The sequence below is a fragment of the Symphodus melops genome, assembly GCF_947650265.1.
Source record: "Symphodus melops genome assembly, chromosome: 22".
Lineage (NCBI taxonomy): Eukaryota > Metazoa > Chordata > Actinopteri > Labriformes > Labridae > Symphodus > Symphodus melops.
In genome coordinates this window covers 1,056,845-1,075,173 of record NC_136712.1, presented here as the reverse complement: position 1 = coordinate 1,075,173, position 18,329 = coordinate 1,056,845, and the positions used below count along the sequence as shown (strand labels likewise).

At 46.3% G+C, this 18,329-nt stretch overlaps 2 protein-coding genes across 2 annotated transcripts in view; one reads left to right on the top strand and one right to left on the bottom strand.

Moving 5' to 3' along the window:
- Positions 1 to 4,935, bottom strand: part of kcnd2 (potassium voltage-gated channel, Shal-related subfamily, member 2) — a 58,709-nt gene extending 53,774 nt beyond the window's left edge. Inside the window, exon 1 of the mRNA XM_079334770.1 lies at positions 4,870 to 4,935. The gene's annotated coding sequence lies outside the window, so the exon portion shown is untranslated. The remainder of the gene's footprint in view (positions 1 to 4,869) is intronic.
- The window catches only part of sco2 (synthesis of cytochrome C oxidase 2), a 181,606-nt gene that overhangs the window by 114,962 nt on the left and 48,315 nt on the right, over positions 1 to 18,329 (top strand). The window lies entirely within an intron of this gene.

The window sequence follows — 18,329 nt, the reverse complement described above, 5'->3', positions numbered from 1 at the left end:
GCCGTGTGAAGATACTCGATGTGATATTTTATTCAGAATAACGAGCGCGCTCCTCTTAATCATCGGCAGCTTCGGCTTTTCTTCTTCTCTGATTATAATAAGTGTAGCGTCATGATCTCATGACTCATCCTCTACAGTCATTGATTCTGTTCCGTCAGATCTCTGCAGACGTTCACTCACGCCTTGATCTTCTTCTCTCGCTTTATTGAACATCAGTGGACTATGGGGCGAGCAAAGTACACACACAGAGAGAGAGAGAGAGAGAGAGAGAGTGCGTTATAGAAAGTTGGATGCTTTGTGTGGCGTGCGGCGTGCGTCCCCCTCCAGCAGCAGCAGCAGATCGCTCTGCAGCTTCTCTGAGGCTGCAGCATGAATGAGGCGCCGCGGGCTCTGCATCCGAGAGCTCTAAGTATAGAAACGTCTTCTGTTCTTTACTCTCTGATGTAAATAACCACGCTCTGTCAAGCGTTAATACTCATATTCATCTCTGCAGCAGATCTTCTAATCTTTTATCCTCCTTCAGCAGAGAGGGACCTAAAGTGTGCCGAGACGTCCCTGACTCACCACAAATCCTCTCAGATATAGTCTGAGCCGAGCACAGAGTGATCTGTGTCGCTCCCCTCCAACTCGTCAGGCTGACTCAAACGACAGAAAGCAACCTCAGCAAAACCTGCAGGCAACAAAGAGGGACAATGTGCCGCAATCCAAGACATCTGCAGAAAACTAAGAAAACAGCCTGCAACAAGGACTGAGACTGTGCAACAACCTCAGAGACATGCAACAAGGACTGAGGACTGGTGCAACAACCTGAGAGACATGCAACAAGGACTGAGACTGTGCAACAAGGGACCGAGACTGTGCAACAACCTGAGAGACATGCAACAACCTGAGAGACATGCAACAACCTGAGAGACAACCTGAGAGACATGCAACAACCTGAGAGACAACCTGAGAAACATGCAACAACCTGAGAGACAACCTGAGAAACATGCAACAACCTGAGAGACATGCAACAACCTGAGACATTGCAACAACCTGAGAGACATGCAACAACCTGAGAAACATGCAACAACCTGAGAAACATGCAACAACCTGAGAGACATGCAACAACCTGAGAAACATGCAACAACCTGAGAGACATGCAACAAGGACTGAGACTGTGCAACAACCTGAGAGACATGCAACAAGGACTGAGACTGTGCAACAACCTGAGAGACATGCAACAACCTGAGACATGCAACAACCTGAGAGACATGCAACAACCTGAGACATGCAACAACCTGAGAGACATGCAACAACCTGAGAGACATGCAACAACCTGAGACATGCAACAACCTGAGAGACATGCAACAACCTCAGAGACATGCAACAACCTGAGAGACATGCAACAACCTGAGACATGCAACAACCTGAGAGACATGCAACAACCTGAGAGACATGCAACAACCTGAGACATGCAACAACCTGAGAGACACGCAACAACCTGAGACATGCAACAACCTCAGAGACATGCAACAACCTCAGAGACATGCAACAACCTCAGAGACAACCTGAGAGACATGCAACAACCTGAGAGACATGCAACAACCTGAGAGACAACCTCAGAGACATGCAACAACCACAGAAACATGCAACAACCTCAGAAACATGCAACAACCTGAGAGACATGCAACAACCTGAGAAACATGCATCAACCTCAGAAACCTGCAACAACCTGAGAAACATGCAACAACCTGAGAGACATGCAACAACCTGAGAAACATGCAACAACCTGAGAAACATGCAACAACCTCAGAAACATGCAACAACCTGAGAAACATGCAACAACCTGAGAGACATGCATCAACCTCAGAAACATGCAACAACCTCAGAAACATGCAACAACCTGAGAAACATGCAACAACCTCAGAAACATGCAACAACCTCAGAAACATGCAACAACCTGAGAGACATGCAACAACCTGAGAAACATGCAACAACCTCAGAAACATGCAACAACCTCAGAAACATGCAACAACCTCAGAAACATGCAACAACCTGAGAAACATGCAACAACCTGAGAGACATGCATCAACCTCAGAAACATGCAACAACCTCAGAAACATGCATCAACCTCAGAAACATGCAACAACCTCAGAAACATGCAACAACCTGAGAAACATGCAACAACCTGAGAGACATGCATCAACCTCAGAGACATGCATCAACCTCAGAAACATGCAACAACCTGAGAAACATGCAACAACCTGAGAGACATGCATCAACCTCAGAGACATGCATCAACCTCAGAAACATGCAACAACCTCAGAAACATGCAACAACCTGAGAAACATGCAACAACCTGAGAGACATGCATCAACCTCAGAAACATGCATCAACCTCAGAAACATGCAACAACCTCAGAAACATGCAACAACCTCAGAAACATGCAACAACCTCAGAAACATGCAACAACCTGAGAGACATGCAACAACCTGAGAGACATGCATCAACCTCAGAAACATGCAACAACCTGAGAGACAACCTCAGAAACATGCATCAACCTCAGAAACATGCATCAACCTCAGAAACATGCAACAACCTCAGAAACATGCAACAACCTCAGAAACATGCAACAACCTGAGAGACATGCAACAACCTGAGAGACATGCATCAACCTCAGAAACATGCAACAACCTGAGAGACAAGCAACAACCTGAGAGACATGCAACAACCTGAGAGACATGCAACAACCTCAGAGACATGCAACAACCTGAGAGACATGCAACAACCTCAGAAACATGCAACAACCTCAGAAACATGCAACAACCTCAGAAACATGCAACAACCTGAGAGACAACCTCAGAGACATGCAACAACCTGAGAGACAACCTCAGAGACAAGCAACAACCTGAGAGACATGCAACAACCTGAGAGACAACCTCAGAGACAAGCAACAACCTGAGAGACAACCTCAGAGACAAGCAACAACCTCAGAGACATGCAACAACCTGAGAGACAACCTCAGAGACAAGCAACAACCTGAGAGACATGCAACAACCTGAGAGACATGCATCAACCTCAGAGACATGCAACAACCTCAGAGACATGCAACAACCTGAGAAACATGCAACAACCTGAGAGACATGCAACAACCTCAGAGACATGCAACAACCTGAGAGACATGCAACAACCTGAGAAACATGCAACAACCTGAGAGACATGCAACAACCTGAGAGACATGCAACAACCTGAGAGACATGCAACAACCTGAGAGACATGCAACAACCTGAGAGACATGCAACAACCTGAAACATGCAACAACCTGAAACATGCAACAACCTCAGAAACATGCAACAACCTCAGAAACCTGCAACAACCTGAGAAACATGCAACAACCTGAAACATGCAACAACCTGAAACATGCAACAACCTCAGAAACATGCAACAACCTCAGAAACCTGCAACAACCTGAGAAACATGCAACAACCTGAAACATGCAACAACCTGAAACATGCAACAACCTCAGAAACATGCAACAACCTCAGAAACATGCAACAACCTGAGAAACATGCAACAACCTGAGAAACATGCAGCAGAAGTGAAGATCTGAAACATGCAGCAGTCTGAGTCTGCAGAAAGTGAAACACGTCATCAGGTTCCACGTTTCAGAGAAAATGCAGCACATGATGGAACGTTATCGAACTGTAACCGAACGGTTTGAGAGGTGAAGCTTTCGTTATCAGGCCTCATTTAAACTTTAGAGACAACAACAAACAAACAGACTCCTCACAGCCTGTTTCATAGAATCTGGACGAGCACTTCAACAACTGTTCAGGACCCAAAACAAGTCAGACTGAGACGTGTGTGGGAAGCACTGGGATCATGTGTGTGGGAAGCACTGGGATCATGTGTGTGGGAAGCACTGGGATCATGTGTGTGGGAAGCACTGGGATCATGTGTGTGGGAAGCACTGGGATCATGTGTGTGGGAAGCACTGGGATCATGTGTCTGTTGTTTTACACGTCCATCTGTGATTGGCTGCTGCTCGCTCCGTGTTTTCGCTCCTCTCTTCCTGTCGCCTCGGCTGGAGGCTCCTCAGCTCGCACGATTTATTCATTTTTTTCACCACAGAGCCACAAAATCACCATCTCTCTCCGGGCGTCGCTGCGCTGCCAAGCCTGCAGTAATAAATGACTCTGGTCCCGCTCCAGGGTCCCAGAGGGGGGGGGGGGGGAGGGGGGGGGGGGGGGCTGCAGGAGGGTCGATGCATGAAATGATGTTAGAGCTCTCCGCTTCCCCGCAGTGCTACAAACATCAGTCAAACACCTGCAGAGCAGCGGCCAATCACAGAGCTGCACACGCACACACACTTGTGAACCACTGGGTGTGAACAGAGATGTCAGCAGGTGGTGACTCCTTCTGTCTCTGCTCACACTGAGAGAGAGAGAGAGAGAGAGAGAGAGAGAGAGAGAGGATCAGGCCTTCATCCTCCTCCTCTTCCTCTCAACATTCATCTCACTCTGCTCTCCTGCTTGAAGGTGCATGAGCTTTATAGACCGCTGACACCTTACACACTCTTTAATGTGAAAACAGGAAGTTGTTGTCCGTAGAGTAACTCAACAGTCTTTATTATTTATGGTTATTAACTTTAAACTGTGTTAAAAGCAGAATATTAATCTGTCAATCACCTCTAAAATAAGAATTACACCCAGAAACTGACATAAAGATGATGAAGTACTTTTTTGTTTGAATTTAAATTTAAAGTGAAGATCACAGCTGCAGTTATCAAAGTCTCAATCCAGCGTCACCTGTAAACAGCTGTTTCACCTGTTTCTGATTGGACACAACAACACTGAACATGCAGGCAGGTAATGATTCAACAGGTACCTTTAAAGATGAGAGGCATGAAGTCCCGGATGTTCCTCAGGTGGATCACAGCGCTGCTTGTTTGTTGTCTTCAGGTCGATAAACAATCAAAACAAACTTCGTGTTTTCCTCCCTGCTCCGTCATTAAGTCCGACAGCACACCGAAACTTCGAGAAACACTTCCATCACTTCCGGTACAGACACGTCGTTCGTCACATTACTCTGCTGATTATCTCAAACAGCCGCGCGCTGCACGCCTCGTGAACTCTCTCACCCACGCGCTGTCCTCGTGCACGTCACGTGAGCCAATTAACAAATTACATCTTTCAGTAAATAAAATAAAATGCATTTACACATGTTTTAAGGATTCTTTTGAACTTCACATTTTACAACCACAAAAAAACGTGCAGTATTTTAATCAGTCTTTTAAACCTCTTGACTATCAAAACAAATATTGATTAGTATTTTATCAGCAGCACTAGAACCTGGTCCAAGTCTGAGCTGGGTCTAACTTAAGGCTTCTCTTAAAGGTACAGTGTACTGTGTCTGTCCAGAAGGCCTGTTCACGCCTCCCACATTACTTTGAGAGACTTTTGGGGCATTTTCCTAAAGTTTGTTCCAGTTCCAGTTTGTTGCAGTTGTTTGGTCCCAAAACTCGAAAAATGTCCCAGAAATCTGTTAAAAAAACCAAATGTGTCTCGGTCTGTGACCTTTGACCCAGACTGCTGTTCTGATCCGTCAGATTCTCATCTTTCTTATTCACCGCTCCGATGTTGGAGGTCATCAAACTTAACTTTCAGATCTGCAGCCTCTGCAGATACACACATTAAACACATACACACACACACACACACAGGAGTGTTAGCACACACACACAGGAGTGTTAGCACACACACACAGGAGAGTTAGCACACACACACAGGAGAGTTAGCACACACACACAGGAGAGTTAGCACACACACACAGGAGAGTTAGCACACACACACAGGAGAGTTAGCACACACACACACACACACACACACACACACAAACACACACTCACATCAATCGTGCACTGAACGAGTGCTGGTGTTTACCATCTCCTGCAGCCGTTGGCCATGATGGATTCAGTGCTGATGGGAGAGGAAGGCTCCAGAATTCATCAGTCAGACACACACACACACACACACACACACACACACACACACACCTACACACACACACACACACAAACTGCCCCAGATAACCTGATCCAGACTGTAAACTGTAGGAATGCATCACTCTGTACTGTGTAGTTTGTCTTCTGCTAACCCAGAAACTCACAGTGAGATCCAGACTGGTCCCAGTTACACAAACCAATCAGAACCAACAACACGATGACATCACACCTTCAAGTTTCAGGCTGGTATTAAGTGATTGAATAATATTTGACCATCCATTAAAAATGCATCAAACATTAATGAAATGTTTTCTTTGTTAATCAAACAGTTCGACCGACCCCATTGAGCCACGCCCCCAAAATAGATTTAGGGGGCGTGGCCTCTTTGAGTGACAGGTGGGAGCTGCTAGCTTTCTTCTGTGGTTTCCTCCAAAGTTTCCTTGAAATCATAATTCAGTTAACGTTTTATTATAATCAGGAGAACTAAGTCAAAGCTCCACGCTGTGAATGTTTCATGATTCACGTTTTATCGTGTCTGGACTTTGCATGAAGTCGTCTCCGTGGAGCTGCAGGTTTCGTGGCGTGCCGGAGGTCTGACAAGCAGCGGTTGACGGAGGGAGCCTCGGTGTTTCTCTTTCGCTCTTCCTCCGTCTCTCCACTTGTCTCCTGCTTTAAATTTAAAAAAAAAAAGAATCCGCTCTGTTTCCTCCTGCCGAGCTGATTTAAATCTGAAGGTTTGTAGCTCCTCCACCGGCGGCTGTGAAACCACCTGAAGAGACGCCACGAATACAAACGAGTCGTGCAGACGCAGACGCACGGAGGGGTCCACGCCGCCTGGAGCCTTTTCTTCTTTCTTTGTTTGCACAAATTAAAAGCTTCCTTCCAGTCACTCTTGAAAGTGAAACCACGTGACACTATCTTGAACCTCCTCCTCTGCCTTTACTCGTCTAATTCAACGTTTGAGTTGTCTCTTGCTGTTGCCATGGGAACCGCGTTGCCCAGCGACGAGCGGCCTGTGTTTGCGGGTTTACGAGATCACACGAGAACTACGAGCAAGAAGACGACAACAAGTCGCTCCGTCCTTCTGAGGTTTTATTTTGAAGCTCTACGCGTTCGACTTCCTGTCCGGGTTGATCTGCTCTGTTCAGACTGATGCGTGCACGCAGCATGGCCGCGTGTGTGAACGACGAGAGAGCGGGCGCCATCAGCTCCAGAGGGAGTTGCGTTGACAGAACGCGGCGCGCACAGATCCTGCAGAAGCTTCCAGATAAACTGCTTCAAAATGTCAAACTTTCTATCCAGACTTAAGTTTCCTTTGTGGTTCAAATGAACAATTAAATTCAATTAAAAAAACTTTATTAGTCCCCGGGGGGGAACAGGAACATCCAGGTGATCTGCTCAGTGTCGAACGTCATCATCTTTACACCTGTGAAAGTGTCAGCACAAAACAGACTTTATACAGAGCTGAGCTTTTATATTCATCTCTGTAATGTCTTTCTCTCAGTGTCATTTCCTTTCAATTTAAACACACACACACACACACACACACACACACACACACACACACACACACGCACACACAGTTTTCTTCTTGGCGCTCTGAGAGACTCCTTCTGAGATTAAAACTTCCTGTTTTCGCATCTGCTGATTTTATTAATAAAAACTAAAGTGAAGGAAAATCAGTTTATAAAGATTCAGACCACACACACACACACACACACACACACACACACACACACACACACACACACACACACACACACACACACACTCAGCAGCTTAAAAACACTGAGCTGTTTTATCAGTTTACAGAAAGGAAGGCGGACAAACAGACTTTTTACTGACAGTCTATTTAAAGGAGCAGTCTGTAACTCGGACCCCTAGTGTTTAAAATGGGTACTGCAGTCTAAATTCTGGACCTTTAAAACGGGGCGAGTTGAGACCTTCAGGACGATGAAGACACGGCGAGGAGGACCTGATGCGGCGTTTGGATCCTTGGTGGATTTCTGCGCAGCAGCTGATGGACAGATCGGTGTGTCTGTAAATGTGCAGATGTGCCCGTGTGTGTGTGTGTGTGTGTGTGTGTGTGCTTCCAGATGTGCGGCGCAGCTCTCCGACTCGCTCTCTGACAGCTGAGCTCTCGTTCTGCTCGGTTAACGCTCGGAGTTTTTCCCCCCGGAGAGTCGACGTGTTAAAGCACCGTGAGCAGGAGACAAACGCTCCGCTCTGACTCACGGTTACCTCGCAGAGTAAATATCAACCCAACGCCAAGACGAGACATCTCGTCACCTTCAGGATGGAAAACATCAAACATCCTGCTGATTCAGAGTTTAACCTCGTTAGAACTAAGATCACAATCTACGGTGGCTGGGAAGCTCAAAAAACACAACAAACAACACTGATACTTAGGATTAGCAGACATGAGCCCAGGCTCTGGATATTACCCACAGCATACCTGTGTGTGTGTGTGTGTGTGTGTGTGTGTGTGTGTGTGTGTGTTCATCATAACAGTGTGTTTGACTCTGAGTGAAGCGCAGAGGTCACATAGTCACTCCTCATCATCACTCTGACCCTCCTCCTCGCCATTGGAGGTTATCAGACAGAGACGGCCCGGTGTGCGTGTAAGTGTGTGTGTAAGTGTGTGTGTAGGTGTGTGTGTAAGTGTGTGTGTAGGTGTGTGTGTAAGTGTGTGTGTAGGTGTGTGTGTAAGTGTGTGTGTCGGCAGGGAATTGAGGGCACGCCCCCTCCTGCACGGCCTGATGGGAAGGAAGCAGCAGCGCACTCTAATGGAAACCAATTACCCAACCATCAGAGAGGTCCGAGAGACCGACGAGGCCCGAGGAGACACCAAGGTGAGCGTGTGTGTGTGTGTGTGTGTGTGTGTGTGTGTGTGTGTGTGTGTACCAGCAGTGAGGACGTTTGTACGGTGGCTGAGAGGTCCCACAGCAACAGAAACACCTTTTCAAAACACTAAATTAATTGTGTTGGGAAAAGGTGATTGTGTTGCTGTGGGACCTCTCAGCTTTTGTAAACACGTTTATTTTCACATAGAGCTCTATGGAGACTGACTCACTGCAGGAGACAGACTCTAGTGGACACTGGAGGAACTGCAGCTGTAAAGTTGGACATTTTAACATAGAGCTCTATGGAGACAGACTCTAGTGGACACTGGAGGAACTGCATCTGTAAAGTTGGACATTTTAACATAGAGCTCTATGGAGACTGACTCACTGCAGGAGACAGACTCTAGTGGACACTGGAGGAACTGCAGCTGTAAAGTTGGACATTTTAACATAGAGCTCTATGGAGACTGACTCACTGCAAGAGACAGACTCTAGTGGACACTGGAGGAACTGCAGCTGCTCATCATGAGTCAGGTTGAGGATCCTGGAGAGCGACGGAGCCTGAAGAATCATCTGACTCCTAATTATTCTGATTTCCTTGATTTCACGAGCTCGGTTCCTGCATCTCAAAGAGTCATTGAAACAAACAGGAAGTGGTTTTAAACTCTCCCACAGCGTTGTGATTAATGTGCAGATTTAAACAGGTCGAGCTCCGACAGACTGAAGGACGTTCGGTCTGTTCGTCGTCTTGTTTATTCTTCCTTTAGTAATAATCCAGCTTTAACTCTTCCCGACGTCCGATCAGGTCCAAACAAGCCAAACAAGGAGGTGATCGATAAAAGGCTGCAGCAAAGGATTGTGGGAGCAGACAGGCAGAAACAACATTTACAAATGAGGAGCGGCGATGTGAGGGCGGCGACGAGGACGGGTCATTAAGGCGGCCAATGAGGCGACGCTAAAATATGTGTCCTCTGTCGCAGACGAGTGCAGAGACACAGAGTTATTTAAAAGTCACAGAGACACGAACTTCTCCGAGTCGAAGACGCCAAACATGTAGACATCGAGTGGACTGGTTTGGACTTGTGAGGACTTGGGACTTGGACCACAAGCAGAACTTGAGACTTGTCTTGGGACTTGGACCACAAGCAGAACTTGAGACTTGTCTTGGGACTTGGACCACAAGCAGAACTTGAGACTTGTCTTGGGACTTGGACCACAAGCAGAACTTGAGACTTGTCTTGGGACTTGGACCACAAGCAGAACTTGAGACTTGTCTTGGGACTTGGACCACAAGCAGAACTTGAGACTTGTCTTGGGACTTGGACCACAAGCAGAACTTGAGACTTGTCTTGGGACTTGGACCACAAGCAGAACTTGAGACTTGTCTTGGGACTATTTAAACGTCACTGACTGACTTGAGGATTAAATTGTTTAAACTTGAAATATGACTTGGGACTTGTTTCGGTAGACTTGACTAGGGACTAAAACCTTCATGTGTGACATGGACTTGAGACTAGAGCTCAAGCTCAATATGGATATTATAGAGGAAATACTTGGTTATTGAAGTCCTAACAGGTCTTTAACAAGTCTTTGGGAACAAATTAAGTCCAGTCAAGTGACAAGTCAGTTACAAGGGGAACTTGAGTCAAGTCAAATATTTAAGACTCGCAGACAAGCACTAGACCTGACTAGGACTTTTTCTAAAGGGACCTGCAGTCAAAGCAAGTCTCCATCAACCCCCCGAGTCGTTTCTAAGAAGTCTGTATCGAGTCATTCAGGTCTCAGGTTTTGATTAAGGGACAGTTGGTCCAAGTCAAGTCTCAAGTCCTCTGGGACTACTCGAGTCCTGTTTGTAGGCCTAAACCGAGTGCAGGTGAAGTTCACCAGGTCTCAAGAAGTTTTTATAAATATTCAAACTTAATGTTTGAAAAATCTCGGAGCTCTTCAGTGAGTCATAAAAAAACCCGGAAAATGTTTTTATGATGCGGGAATAATAAATTAAATCTGACTATAAATAGAACGACTGAACCTCCCGGACTTTCATCTTCTGTGTCTGAGCTGGAAAACTATTTTATTTTTTTATCCCGAGTCCAGTCGCACGAATTATTTCGATAACGACGCGAGCGCCCGTGGAGGAGTTTCCCGGGACAGATCTCATTTTTCCTCCCTCGCCGCGGCTCGTTTGAGAGCGAATGATGCCTTCATTGTCTCCTCCATCCTTCACCCCGCAGACAGACTCGGCAGAGGAGTCACACTTCCTCTCTCTCCATCATCCTTTAGTTCAAGTCATTACTGCCGGTCCTCTTCATCATCCTGCTGCAGCAGCTCTCTGCTCCTCCTCCTCCTCCTCCTCCTCCTCCTCCTCCTCCTCCTCCTCCTCGTCTGATGAGCGTCAGCTGTGACTGTAAGCCTCAATCAAGCTGTCTGTCTCTCCAGAAGCGACGGACGGAGTTTGTTTTTCCCCGTGAACTCTGAGTCACAACACGTGTGGTGAAAAAGCAGCATTTTAATACAAAAGGTGCTCAAAGGGGAGCGCGGCTGAATCATGAACGAGGAGATCCACTGAGTCAGAAAGAGCAGAAAATAAACGTCCACGCTGTGATGATTTTAAAAAACGCATTAAAACTGTTCTGTGATCGACTGAGGAGTTCACCAGGAGGCCAAATAAACCCTGAAGTCAAAGTAATGAAAAAGTGTTTATAAAGAGATTGGAAAAATGACCCAGGCAGCCTGCACAGATGTTACCTGTCAGGTGTTATTTGATGTTGGCGTTTCTTTTTTTTTTTTTTTTTTTTTTTTTTTTTTTTGTTGTTCACAGAGAAGTTAAAAAAAAAAAAAAAAAAAAAAAAAATCACAAAACAGTCAGAAAGCTGCCGTCAGGGTCGAGAGGAGAGAGGAGGAATATATGAGAATAAAAAGAACCGAATCAAGGCTGACATGTAACAGGGAGAGGGAGGGGAAACTGATTGGAACAAAAAAGAAGTACACTTGGCCAAGGACACACACACACACACACACACACACACACACACACACACACACACACACACACACACACACTTAAACACAAGCTCTTATAGCACCATCCATTACAGCAGGTGGACAGCAAGTAATGACTGTGAGACACAGAGGACAGAGCTGCACCTATAAACACTGTAATCACACACACACACACACACACACACACACACACACACACACACACACACACACACACACACACACACACACACAAAGGGCTCATTATTTATAATGTAATGTTCCCCTTAGAGACTCTCAGGTGTGGGGTGCGGGGGTCGAATCGGGGTAATAATGTTGTTGATGACAAAACTAAACTCTACTTTTAAATCGACCTTTTCTCTCGCTCGCTCGTTCGTTCACTCTCTCTCTCTCTCTTCCTCCTGAACGTCCTTCATTATTACACTCTCACTGTGTAAATGAAATCATTAGGGACGACCCAAGAGGCAACCTCTGGTGTTGTAAATAAAAGCAGAAGCCTAAGTGTAACATCCTGCAGTACCTGAAGTGTCCACTAGAGGCTGGCTGCAGCAGCACAGGAAGTCACATACACACCCATTCAAACAGCCTGTTTTTACAGCAGACATGAACATGTTTACAGCCTGCTTCAAAAAACCAAATAGGTGTGATTAGCTCATGTCTCCATCCACACACACTGTACGGGGGGGAATGTTTTCATGACTCATCAGTTTTGATTGGATGAAGGATCAGAGTTATTCACAATAAGGCGTGTAGCTGAGCTGATTGACAGGTGGGCGCCGTGTAACGGTTTGTCAGGAGGCTTAAAACCCGCCTCAGCTCTCAGCCTGTCGTTAGCTTTACTCAGAGTTAGCCTGAGACAGCATTTCCAGCACGGAGACCGCCATCCAGGGGACTCCAGCGCCCCCTGCAGGGACACACGGGGGACTCCAGCGCCCCCTGCAGGGACACATGGGGACTCAAGCGCCCCCTGCAGGGACAAACAGGGGACTCAAGCGCCCCCCTGCAGGTACACACGGGGACTCAAGCGCCCCCTGCAGGGACACACGGGGACTCAAGCGCCCCCTGCAGGGACACACAGGGACTCAAGCGCCCCCTGCAGGGGCACACGGGGGACTCAAGCGCCCCCTGCAGGGACACATGGGGGACGCCACTCAGACTTCGTCCAATCATATTCATGATCTACGGTGGTGACCTCAAATGGTCGAATGTTTACCTCGGTGAAATAATTCCTCTCTTGATCTTTGCATCCCTTCCGAGGTTGAGATTATAACACAACTTTGGAAGCAGCTTTCTCCATAGCAGCTGCAGCTGAGGCTCATGGGAAATGTAGTACTGAGTGTGTTCCTCAGGGGAGAGACAGCCATACCATGACCTGGAAATATAATGCAGTTATTTCAGGATAATGTCGGTTAAATTTAATTCAGCTTGATGATGACGACGACGGTGACGTGAATTAACAGATTTGATGTTTATGTTGTCCTCTCTTTGCGTCCCCTGAGTCCGACATACACAGCTGTGACATCACTACACTAAAGACAACAGCTGCTGTTTGACACACACACACACACGCACACACACACACACACACACACACACAGTAAACATTCATGGGTTATCGTGTCCTTTTCCTCATATTCATGCCAACAGACTGTGCCAGCCAGAGGACGCCGTAGTGAAGGATAATTTAGCTGATCGCGAGTTTACTCTCCTCCATCTCATCTGCACAAAGTTCTGATTTTACCTGTCTGGCTAGGTAGCTTAGCATTAGCTTCTCGCTTTCGACCTCAGCTGGCAACAAAGGGGGTTAGCATGTCAGCTAACAGAGTGTTTTGATAGAGTTTCAGTTGTTCCAAGGCCCAGTGTTTATGCTAAGCTAGGCTAAGCATGTGCTGTAAGCCCAGTGTGAACAAGAGTTTCCATGTAGAATCATCAACATACCAACCTGCTTCACGTCACATTTAAGCTCCAGGTGTTTTTGTTTTTACTTCAGGTCTATTAAGATTTATGATTCAGATGACCGCCAGTTAGCTTTTAGCTCCTTTTAGCTTAGAGCGCTATTTGGTGACATTAGCCGAAACTGTGAAGTGTCTTTGGGAGCAGCCACAGCCAGACAGGAGTATGGAGAGCGTATTCATCGAGCATAGTGAGAAGTAAAGGTACATATGCAACACTGGAACAAAATAATCCATGATTCAGACCAGAGCAAACGATCTACAGGTTTAAAAATGCCCTGGAGACGCTAGCATGCACAACGTTCACTGTGTGCATCTTTTATAATCTGATCCAAGTTAATTGACGCGGCTTGTAATTAACACCTGCTGCAGGTGCTTTAGATACCCGCCCTCAGGACGTGTGGCGTTCAAGTTAAAACAACAGACCCTCAGATTTCTGTGTGTCAGACTCTGAATGGAGCTTCTGCACAGTTTCTCTGTTTGTAATAATAATGAGGAGGAAGAGGAGGAGGAGGTCTGAGCAGATCCACAAACACGACAGGATGATTCCGCTAATCAAATCCTGTCTGTCTAACCTGATGTCAACCAGCTGTAAGAGAGGCGAGGAGGGACGGACGGGCAGAGGGCAGACAAATAAAGCTGCAGGCTGAGGGGTAATTGGTGTTAGTGGGAGACTCTGCTAACGAGCACAGACAGAGCTGCTGGTTTGTGTGAAGGATGGAGACTGAAGCAGGGAGAGATTTAAAATCAATTCAATCCAGACTAAAAACTATAGATTTATACTTTGTGATAAAGACCATTTCTTCCATCGGATTCCTGGATGGTCCGTCCCTACTCTTCGGCGCCCCTGTGGAGTATTTTACGGGACATTTCTCTTAAAGCTGCAGCTGTTCTCAGACTTTAATCGAAACAGGTCTCACATTATTAATCCACATTAATCATAAATCACTCACTCTGTTTGTAAGAGGATTGATTTTCTGCACAGTGTGTGTGTGTACGTGTGAGCGTTTTTTCCCCGACAGGATCCGTGTGATGAAGTGTTTCTCTTCTCTTTAAAAAAAAAAAAAAAAAAAAAAAAAAAAAAGAAGTCTCAGTTGTTGGAAAGGTGCGTTTGATATTCAGCTCAGAGCAGAATCTATAAATCTACCGGCTTCACAAGTTTCAGATTTCCCAGCAGACTCACTCTGTCAGATTGATCCTGTGCTGCCTGCAGGACAGACTCTAACTTTCTTTAAAACACTTGACAGTGAATGTGACTCCCTCTCCGTATTAACTGTCCACATTCGGAAGATAGAGACAGTCGCCTGAACGCACCACAACAGAATGCCAACACCTTGTCATTTATAACAAAGCAGGTTTTCTTTCCTTAAAGGAGCAGTATGTAACTCTGACCACCTAGTGTTTAAAACGGGTACTGCAGCCTAAAATCAAAACATTGGAGAGAGCTGGCCTAAAACTCTGCTGATAAGCGAAACGCACAGAGAGAGCACAGATGTGTCTCATATCACTGATTTACCTGCCGACAGGTGTGCAGCCTGCAGAGAGAGAGAGAGAGAGAGAGGGGGGGGGGGGCGATCAAAAGACTCTGAGATAAGCAGCAGATGTTCTCAAAGTTAGTGTTCAGTTAGAAAATAAGAAAAGAGACACACCTGACCGTGTGTGTGTGTGTGTGTGTGTGTGTGTGTGTGTGTGTGTGTGTGTGTGTGTGTGTGTGTGTGCGTCTCAGCAGCAGATGATCCTCAGAGGCGGAGTGAGAGGATCAACTCACGGTATTACAGGATTACAGGTATTACCCAGCAGGCTTCGCTGTTTGATTTTAGCAAAATGGTTTGCTCTGCAACACACACACACACACACACACACACACACACACACACACACACACACACACACCAGTCCTTACAGCAGGTGTAGTTCAGGTGTGAGAAGAGGTCATCCATATTCATGTTCATTACAGAAATCAGTGTGTGAAAAGCACGGCTAACTCCAGTTTGTACAAAATTAAGGAGTCTATATTTAGGGTCTCTCTCTCTCTCTCTCTCTCTCTCTCTCTCTCTCTCTCTCTCTCTCTCTCTCTCTCTCGCTCTCTCTCTCTCTCTCCCCCTCTCTCTCTCTCTGTTTTACAGAGAATTTCTTTCCCCTAAACCACGGCCAATGAAGTCACACAGAGCCAATAAAGACGGCTCGAGCGAGTCCTCGGCTGCAGCTCTGATAAGAAAGAATAAAACCGGCGAGTTGACAGTGAAACAAAACAGAGCGAGAGAGGAAGTGAGCCAAGACCACGGCGAACAACACGTTCCTGTTTTTACAGCTCAGACGTTGTTCTGCTCGTCCGTGATTTACAGCTGCTGCAGAGTCACAACTCCACGAGATTACTATCATTTATTTACAGTTATTGCACATTATGAATACTGATGAGCGAGCGTAAATCATCAAACGCTGAGGAGCCTCCATCCTTCATGTTATCACATATCTGATATCAGCAACACAAATCGAAGTTGTAATCACCCAACACGAGTTTGTTGTTTTTTTTTTAAAGATGTATTTTGGGCCTTTTATTCTAGAGAGAGGAAGGTGGATAGAGACATGCGGGAAAGGAGCCACCACGGGCCACCCGCGCGAGGACCATAGCCTCGCTACATGGGACGCGCGCGCGCTGCTGCCGCGGCACCAGCGCCCCTAGTTTGTTGGTTTTTAGTCAATAAAAATTGCATTCATATATTGTCGACAATGCCCAACTAAACTGGCAATGTTGAGATTTGTGTGTAATCTCATTCTCCCCTGGCACGAAGATAAAAGTCATACTTGTTGTTTTGTACAGAAGTTTTAAAGGGTCAGACGAGAAGTTTTGTTCAGAAGCTTCATATTTCAGTTCAGTATTAAAGTACAGTTTGTAGTTTCATCGGGATGTTTTGTACAGAAGAATCGTATGGAAGTTTCTTAGTTTCGTACGGAAGTTTGACGAGGGAATTTTTCGTTCGTACGAAAAAGATTCGTACGGAAGTTTGATAGTTTCGTATGGAAGGCTTGTAAAGACGTTTCAAAGGGAAGATTCAGACTGAAGTTTTTCTACATTTTTTTTAATGGGCTGTTTCTTATGAAAGATTCGTATTTTGTCCTCTAGTGGACAAAAGAAGAACTGCAGCCTCTATTTTCAAACCCTGGTTTTGAACTCAAAAGCTGTTAGCTGCTAGCCTTTAGCTTTAGCTTTAGCGTTATTTGGGTTCATATTTACTGATCAAAGTGTGGCAGCTTCTCTCCTTGAGCGTTATTCTACCTGTGGTCTATATTTCACCTGGTGTGAAATGTGGGTGTGTTTCTGTGATCTCTGAGGAAATTAAAGTGTTTACCTGATCAGATTATCCAATTAGAGCTCAGCAGGTGTCCATCCTGTCTGATAACCGAACGAAGCTCATAACGGGAACCAGGCGGGAAGAGAGGACCTGACTGTGTGTGTGTGTGTGTGTGTGTGTGTGTGTGTGTGCGTGAATCCTTTCATAAAAGCAAAACAAACATGTTTTTGCGGTGGGAATGAAATCAGCCTGTCACACATACAGACGTCTGAACTGAGCGTGTGCAGATGAAAAACAGAACCTTGAGGTCACAACCTGCAGCCGTACAATCTGATTGGTTCACAGACACCTGCTGCTACTGCAATATTACCAAACACACACACACACACACACACACACACACACATACACGTAAAGAAAATAGCCTGCGCCTTCTTTCACCTCAATTTTCCAGCGCTCAGTCAGGAGCCGTGTGATTGGCTGAGGGGTGGAGGGGCGGAGCTTGGGGGGGGGGGGGGGGGGGGGGGAATACTTTACATGGCTTCTCTTTGTTCCAGCTCCTAGAATCCAGAAAGAGCATCAACATGTTCAGAATGTAATTTCTGAAATGATCAGAACCAGGTCCCAGCCTGGTGACCTGTGAGACCAGGTCCCAGCCTGGTGACCTGTGAGACCAGGTCCCAGCCTGGTGACCTGTGAGACCAGGTCCCAGTCTTTGCGGCCTACGAGTGACAGTTTGGCCCTTCTGTCTGTTTCTGTGTGATTAAAACTTGGAGCTGAGAGTTTACAGTGCAGCACAAAGACAGAATGAATACTGAAGGGGGGGGGGGGGGGGGTTCTGGTCTCCTGGATTAGAAATCCGGCTGGTTAAATTAGAAGGGAGTATTTTTAGCTTCAGCTGCCCCGTCACCCCCCCTCCCCCCCCCCCTCTCACAGGCATTAATTACAGCCGTCCATTCAGACTAATAATACCCTCAGTGATGCTGCTGCAGGAGGGGGGTAGCATCATTACATCATCATCATCATCCTCATCATCATCCTCCTCAGGCTTTACTACCGACTGATGCTTTGTGTTTTCTTTAGCTGCTGACCAATCAGCTGCGTCTCTCCAGGACTCACCTATAGACCGGCTACAGTTTCACCTGCTGATAATATTAAAGATGTGAATCCTGCCGCTCTACAGGGAGACAGGAGGGACAAACTAAAGACGAACTAAACTCCATCATCATGTTGGGCTCAGCTGCTGAAGAATCAC